General features: G+C 34.2%; 1 non-coding gene across 1 annotated transcript; it reads right to left on the reverse strand.

Moving 5' to 3' along the window:
* Window positions 1-7995: 7995 nt before the first annotated feature.
* On the reverse strand, window positions 7996-8102 carry LOC121228691 (small nucleolar RNA R71). Its single transcript, XR_005926266.1, has one exon. It is a non-coding gene; the product is annotated as a small nucleolar RNA R71 (small nucleolar RNA).
* Window positions 8103-8377: the final 275 nt, after the last annotated feature.

Consider the following 8377-nt stretch of genomic DNA (forward strand, 5'->3'; position numbering starts at 1 on the left):
CCACACTATCAAACCATCACCTTTAGAATATTAATATATATATGTTAAGCGCCTTCAAGTGAGTGGCATGTATAGGGACTTGTTTTTATTATTATTTATGATATGTGTTAACATGACTAGCCAAATGTATTGGCCTATATTGAGTTATTTGTATATGGCCATGAAGGGTGGCTCATATTGATTATGGTTTGTGAACCTATCTATCTATGCTATGTTCTAATGCTTGTGATGTGATTATGCTTGTTGGCCATATATGGTTGGTGTTATGAAATATGTGCATGATGAATGTTTTATGACCAATCTAAATGGTCATGGCTGGGAATTAAATGTGTAATATGGAAATAAAGATGTGAAGGATTAAAGGTAACTTAAAGGCTTGGAAAATAGCCTAAGTGTTGGCCACACGGGCTGAGACACGGCCTTAGCACACGGGGGTGTAGCTTGGTCGTGTGGTTCAAATTATTGCTAACGTCATAGTCAGAAAGTTACATGGCCAGATGACATGGGGGTGTCGATGGCACACGGGCATGTCCCTGTGTCCATAAGGGCGTGTGACCTTGTGCCATGGAAAAATTTTCTAAGTTTTCCCAAAACTTTTTAAGGTTCTTAATTTAGTCGCTAACTACTTTCAATGCATGTTTAGGGCTTTGTAGGCCCATGTATGGGACATTATGCATGTGTATGAACAGTTTTGATACGAATGAAATTTTGTAGCCTAGTTTTTGCATGTTTGTGAACGATTAAGTCCGGTAATGCCTCGTACCCTGTTCTGGCGTCGGACACGGGTAAGGGGTGTTACACATGCTATGTGACAGTAAATATATAAGTATGTTTTTGTACCATGTGAAATGATGTCAATATGCAGTGAATGTGCAAAAAATTGGTAAGTAAATATGTGATAATAATGTGGATATTTTGGCCTTGTGATTTTATGAGACTGGTGGATATAGTTGGCAAGTCATAAGATTGTGAGTACTCACCTTTGTGATGTGATTTTGGGGCGTTGAGGCCTAAGGACAGTTTTCGGGGATTAAAGGGAAAGTGAGCTAAGCTTCATTCATCGTGATATATGTGTTCGGTGTGTTAAAGAGTGTTAGTTATATCCTTCACTTATAGGACATGATCGACTCCATGAATCATTTTGGTGTGTTAGAGATCCTTGTATCCGATAAGTGGTGATAGAGTCCACTTTACATTTCATAACCTCAAGAGTCAAACTATCTTATAATATGAACAGAAGTGATTAAATATGGTTTTTATGTGCTATGATATATGCTTAAATAATCATGTGGTTAAAGTGATAAATGTGTAATGGTATAAATAAAATATGCTTAAATGTGTGAAATATGATAATAGAGTTAAAAATGTTATGAATATGTTACTTGTATGCTTAGTCGATGCATGGTGACTTGTTGGAAATGGTTGTTCTGAGCTTGTTAAGCTTACCCATTCCTTTTTAACCATTGCAGATAAGTAGTGCCGGTGTGAGTAGTGTTGTCTTGATGGGTAATCCAAGCCAGAGCTTTAATTTCTATTAGTAGGTGTTCTTTTAATTAATTCTGATTTTGGTAATAAAAAGAAATGTGGTAGCCTTTATGTTCATTTTGCTATGATTTTTGGTTAATTGCATGCCTATTATGCTTGGTAATTTGTGGACTTTAAATATGGTGTTTGCGACTATTATTTGTGACATTTCAGTGTTTATGTTTTGAGACAATTGATGCATGAGGTTTAGAACCTATTTGGAATGATCTATGTGATGATAAATGTTATATTTTTATGGTCAGGAATAGAGAAATAGATATTCGGGTTTTAAAAATGATACTTTTGTGATTTTCAAAAGTGTAAGATACAATTTTATAAATTGGTATCGATATTTTATCACGAGTATCGACACTCGGCGTACAATTATTGATACTTTTCAAGTGGTATCGATATTTTCTGAAAGTTAGGTTTTTAAGTTAAGAAACAATAAGCTTATTTGGTATCGATCTTCCATGTGGTATCGATACCACTTCAGAGAATTATCGATAGCACTCTGCTAGTATCGATACCTACGTAACTTTTTTGGGAAATTTTGCTAAATGATCCTAATGCATGCTTAGTATTTATTTTATGATTAATCAATGAATGTTGAACATAATTCAACCTCCTAAGAGTATGTATGACTTAAATTTCATATGAATGTATGACTTAAATTTCATCTGAATGTTATTATATTGTATTAAAGAAAGAAAGAAAAAATGCATGCATAATGATGTGACAGTTTCTGGTGAATACAAAGTGAGATTGTGGTGTAGCGTCCTAGTACATTTTGTGGTATCAAAGCCTAGGTTCAATAACACTTGATCCTAGCTGATTATTGTTGATATGCTGATTGGGGTTTTGTAACCCATGGATTTATAAATCCAAGTAATTAAATTATTCTTAATGCATGAATTGCATGAGTTATCTCTTGTTGTAATGCATGTGGGGTAGGAATGGGAACACACTGCCTTTAATCCTAAAATTTTCTTGCAGGAATGAGACTTGGATCATTTCTTCTGCCACCTACACATCTTTCATTTGTTTGTGTACGTTAGATTAGTTTGATATGCCTCTTACATGTGTGAATGCGAGAGCTAGTGCTTAAGAGGATGGTGCATCCTCTGCACCTACTGTGCCACCTCGTTGAGTGAACATACCTGATAAGTGTGTGGGCCCTCTGATGGAAGGAATAATTGGAGTGTTTCAGCGAATTGCTTATGCTAACCCTGCTCTTGCACTTTCCAATCATGCACTTGTGAATTATAGGTTGCCACTTGAATATCTTCAAATGTTGGGTGGTAAAGAATTTTCTAGAGTTAAAAGGATAGATAGCTGAGTACTGGTTGGAAGGAATTGAAAGGATCCTTGAGTAGATGTCATGTTCTAATGAGGAGAAATTGGGGTGCATAGTGTTCTTACTTGATGGTGAAGTTCATCGTTGCTGGAATACTATTAAGAGAGGTACAACTGCTGATAGTCTAACTTGGGATTACTTTCTTGAGGTATTTAGGAGGAAGTTCATAGGCGAGTAGTATATGGAAGCTCGTAAGCGGGAATTTTTGAACCTTGTGCAAGGTGGTTTATTTGTTGTTGACTATGAGGCAGAGTTTGTACAACTTAGTCAGTATGCTACTAAGATGGTTTTGTCAAAGAAAGACCATTGTAAGAGGTTTTGTTTTGGGCTCAATTTAGAGATTTCATTTTACTTGGTGGCACAAAAAGGTGATTGTTTGATGAGCTTGTGGAAAAAGCCAAAGCTGTTGAGGAGACTTTGTAACACCCCTAACTCGTATTCGTCACTGTAATAGGGTTACGGAGCATTAACGAAAACATTTAACATAAAAAACAATCATTCTCAAACATTTCATAAATCATATCATAGTCCATGCAAACACTTGCATAACGTCCCTTTTTTGAGTCCTCGAGGCCATAGAAACACTTTAGAAATGATTCGGGACTAAATCGAAAACATTTAGGACTTCATGGAAAAAGATAGAAAAATTCATACTATAGGGGTCACACAGCCGTGTGACCAGGCCGTGTTGGCATTCGAAGTAGGGACACATGGTCGTGTTCTAGCCCGTGTAATTCTCTGGCTTGCTTTACACGGCCAAGCCACACGTCCATGTGCTAGGCCGTCTAACTCTCGAAATGCAACTATAAAAACTTATAGGGGACACACGACCATGCGCGTAACCATGTGTCACACACGGCTGAGACACACACCCATGTCTTAGGCTGTGTGACAAGAAACATACTATTTTCAAGCCATTTTCAAGCCCTTTATTTCATCCAAAATATGCTCATACATACAAGCCCTTAAACCTATTTCAAGAATTCAAAAATATACTTAAAACATGTATAATAAAACTAGATCAATATGGTATTTGTCCATACAACGAATATGGCCAAAAGGCAGCTCAAAGCAGGCACTCAACTTAACAACACATATGCATATTTGATCACCTTGCTACCATTTTAAAACATGTCATGCTTAACTTATACCTTGTCATTAGAACTTATCATTTGAACGATAGTTTTCATGCATCCGAAATATACATATATCTAACTTATACATATTTGAGCATAACTTATCCATATAGACATATATATAGTTTAATTCCATACCAAGTTATACCATTTCAACTTCCATCATTTAAGCATCATTTAAATAATTATCACTTAACTTGTTTTCATGCCAAAACATAACATAATTGATACATAGTAACCATACCATTTTGGCCATTTAAAGATACAAATCTAACCATATCCAGATGGTTCCAACAATCAACACATATACAATCCATATTTCAATTATGCACATCTATCCTAAACCTTCCCAAAGCATACCATAACTTGACCATGTTGAGGTCAATTCATCATATATCACTTTTCCCATTCAAACATGCTTTAACACATGATCAAATTAACACATATCAACAAGGCACAAAATGTACCAAGGCTACATCACCCCAAATGACATATACATTCCAAACTCATCAACTAACATTCAACCAATCTTCAACCATATGTCCACCTATACATGCCATTATAACCTTAAACAAGACATCCAAATCTACCGATATAATTATTAGATAGTGTGATAGATCTCTAACGAGCTTCCAACACGATTGAGCTTCCGATAATCTGAAAAGTAAAGGGAAAACAACTACATAAGCAATGAATGCTTAGTAAGCTCGTATAAACTTTAGTCATATTAATCCATTTCAAATTTGAAATTTATATATATTAAGAATAATCCTATACCCAATACCTTAAAATTCATGAAACCATATTCAATAACTCACAAAGTGAATAAATCCATAGCATCACATACACATATCATCCCTAACATAGTAGGATTTTATAAAACTTTAAACCCTTTCAAATTTTCTTATTTTCATTTGCATTTCATTACTTTCCATTGCATTTACTTTCTTTAGCTTAAACAACAACATCAATTCAACTCATCATTCCTTTTTCATCATTTTACACTTTAAGTATGAACTTACTATTTCATTACCTTTCCATACCCATTTCATATGCATAATACACAAGACATAAGCATATAATCAACCATAGCCACAAGCTAGTGCATTTAAACATAACTCCTTTGGAATTAACCACATGATAAACCATTTCATAAGAAATTACAGAATTTAAACCTTAACATTCTTTCATGAACACAAACATATTTCCACTTGAGCACTTACCATTTCAATGCATAACTTATAATTAAGCATAATACAATCCATCCAATAGCTTGGCCAAAGCCTAAGCATTCACACCAAACATGATAGCAATATAAGCATAAGACATAGGCAATTTACTCAGGGATGATCACAACATTTAAACATGTAACATATGAATATATCATCAATCTGAACTTACATTTATCCTTGTATCAATGGAAACACAAAAATTTACACACTTTTTCATACCCTTTTTAACTTAAATTCATGAGAATTCGGTTAAATTCTTGTCAAAAAAATAATTAATTTTTATAAAATAATTAAAGTGCACTTAAAATATGAACATGTTAAATTTTAATTAATTTCATAATTAATTTTGATGAATTTTGGTTATTTTTGATAGATTTGCACAAAGGGCGAAAAATGGCTCGGCAGACACAGCCTGAAGCAGAAAACCGAGAAGTAATTTGAAGTATCAAGGTGAACTAAATTTCAGCCTAAGACGGTCCAAAATTATGTGTATTAATTAATAATATAATTAATTTTAATTTATATCCAAGTTAAATTGGGTTAATAAATTATTATTAATTAATTATGAAAAAATGGTCCGATTGAACCAAACCGAGTGAACTAAACCAGCCAAGAAAAGGACAGCCCAAAGCCGTCCAAGTGCTGACCCAATTCGGTTCATTATCTGATTATTTAAGCTACAAAAAAGCCCTTGAAGACTTGTTCAATTTGCAATGAGACCCCTCCAAAATTGGTGGCTTTGTAGATTTGCCCCAAGCAATATATAGCAAAGTTGAAGCCATCAACTTTGCCACATAGGTGGCCGGCCAAGGGGAGGCTCTTTGGCTGCTATTTTTAGTAAATTATAGCTGCCACATTAAGCTATAAAAATCCCCCTTGGCTGATCATTTAAAGCATCCCTCATTCATTCATATCTCTTCTCTCTTCTCTCACTTTTTCTCTCATTTTCCCATTCAAAATTCCTTGCTCTTTTGTTGATTTCTTCGCTTGGAAAAGGGGTATTCTTCAGCCATTTGGAGCAGAAATTTATTGTTCATAGCAGCCTTGATCAGCGAGGACAACAAAGAAGGAATAATAGAGCAACCTAGACAAGCCACGAAAAAACATCGGATTTGATTTTTGTTCCTTATCTCTTTAATTTTGTTGTTTTTTTGATGAAAATATCTATGAATATTTATGTTGCTGGGATGGTTAATTTAATTAGCTTAGCTTGAATTTAATTCATGTTGGGTTGATTGCATTTTGTCCCCTTAAATTATTGAAGTTGTGTTTATGCTGTTATAGGCCTTGGTAAAATGCTTGATTAAGTAAAATAATGCCTAAGTTATTCTTGCATTATAATTTTGAAGGAACTAATGAATTAATTATTTAAACGGATTGAAATTGTAATTAATTGACACAATACTTAATCAGTGCATGTTTATTCTTCTAAGGTAGCTGAAGGTTAAATTAGCAATTTATCTGATGATACCTTGCATAACTTGCAAGATTATTGTGATTAAACTATTTCAAGGCAAGAATACCTTGTTACCTCACATAGTCTTTTATGTTCTCATTAGATTTAATTAATCATTTGAATTGACATAGGAATATGCAAGAGATTAGTTCAATTTAATGATTATGTATGTGCAATAACATGCTTGCTTATTAAAATCAGTTTAATCGTTTGAATTGACATAATGATATGTTAAGAGATGAATGGATTTTTGTAGGTGAGTATGTTCATAAGTTAGCAAATTACCAAGTTGCCATGGATTTATTCGTAACAATATAAACATGAGTTTAATAATTCTAAGATAAGAAATGTAATTAATCTAACACAATTATATCATCTTGATTAAAATCGTATTTTGAAATCATGCATTTGAGATTTATTTATTTAGTTTACTTAGTTTAAAATTTAGTGTTTAATCACCCTCTTCAAACAAAATATTTTTTCTCCACCAAAGTGTTTTAAATAGCATTCATAAATAATTCTTTTTATTGTCCTTGTGGGTATGATAACTCGACATTTACTTGTCACTTGATTACTTGTTGCGATTGTGTACACTTGCACATTTCTATTGTTCCAAGTTTTTGGTGCCGTTGTCGGGGACTGTTTTAAAAAGTTATTATTTGTGAATTTGTTAGTTTTGCATTTTAGTTTAATTTTCTTTTTAATTTTTAACTTAATTAATTTTTCTTTGATTGTTTCAGGTGTTGATGAGTATTGACCGAATTATTGCTTACTCCTTGTAGACCCTGAGATTGAGCGAACGTTTCGACAGCGAAAAAGACAAGAAAATTAGAGAAGGACCGAAAAGATGAACTTCAAAATTCGATCCAAGGAAATGGAGCAAACCCTGCTCAAAATCCTATCTTTATTGCTGATGATAGGGATAGAGCTTTTAGACAATATGCCATGCCAGTGTTTCACGATCTTAATCCGGGTATTAGGGGACCCAAAATTGAGGCACAACAGTTTGAGCTGAAGCCAGTCATATTCCAGATGCTTTAGACAGTGGGAAATTCAGTGGAATGCCTACCGAAGATCCTCACCTACACTTAAGACTATTTATGGAGGTGAGTGATTCTTTCAAGTTAATCGGAGTTCCCAAAGATGCATTACGATTGAAGCTATTCCCATATTTCAGTAAGGGACAAAGCTTGAGCCTGGTTGAACTTAATGCCACCAAACTCAATTTCCACATAGCAAGAGTTAGCAGAAAGATTCCTTATGAAGTATTTCCCGCCTAGCGAAAATGCTAAGTTGAGGAACGAGATCACTGCCTTCCAACAAATGGATGATAAGTCCTTGCATAAGGCATGGGAAAGGTACAAATAATTATTATAGAAGTGCCCTTATCATGGAATCCCACATTGCATCCAACTTGAGACATTTTATAATGGTCTCAATGCTCACACGATAATGGTAGTGGACTCTTCTGCTAATGGTGCTCTCCTTTCTAAGTCTTATAATGAGGCTTATGAAATCATTAAGAGGATTAACAGTAACAATTACCAATGGCCAACCAATCGAGCAATGTCAAGAAGACGAGTTGCTGGAATACATGAAACAGACACTCTTACTCCACTCGCATCTCAGGTATCATCAATATCCTCAAAGTTAAAAAATCTTACTACTAATT

Source organism: Gossypium hirsutum, chromosome A04, assembly GCF_007990345.1.
Source record: "Gossypium hirsutum isolate 1008001.06 chromosome A04, Gossypium_hirsutum_v2.1, whole genome shotgun sequence".
Classification (NCBI taxonomy): Eukaryota; Viridiplantae; Streptophyta; class Magnoliopsida; order Malvales; family Malvaceae; genus Gossypium; species Gossypium hirsutum.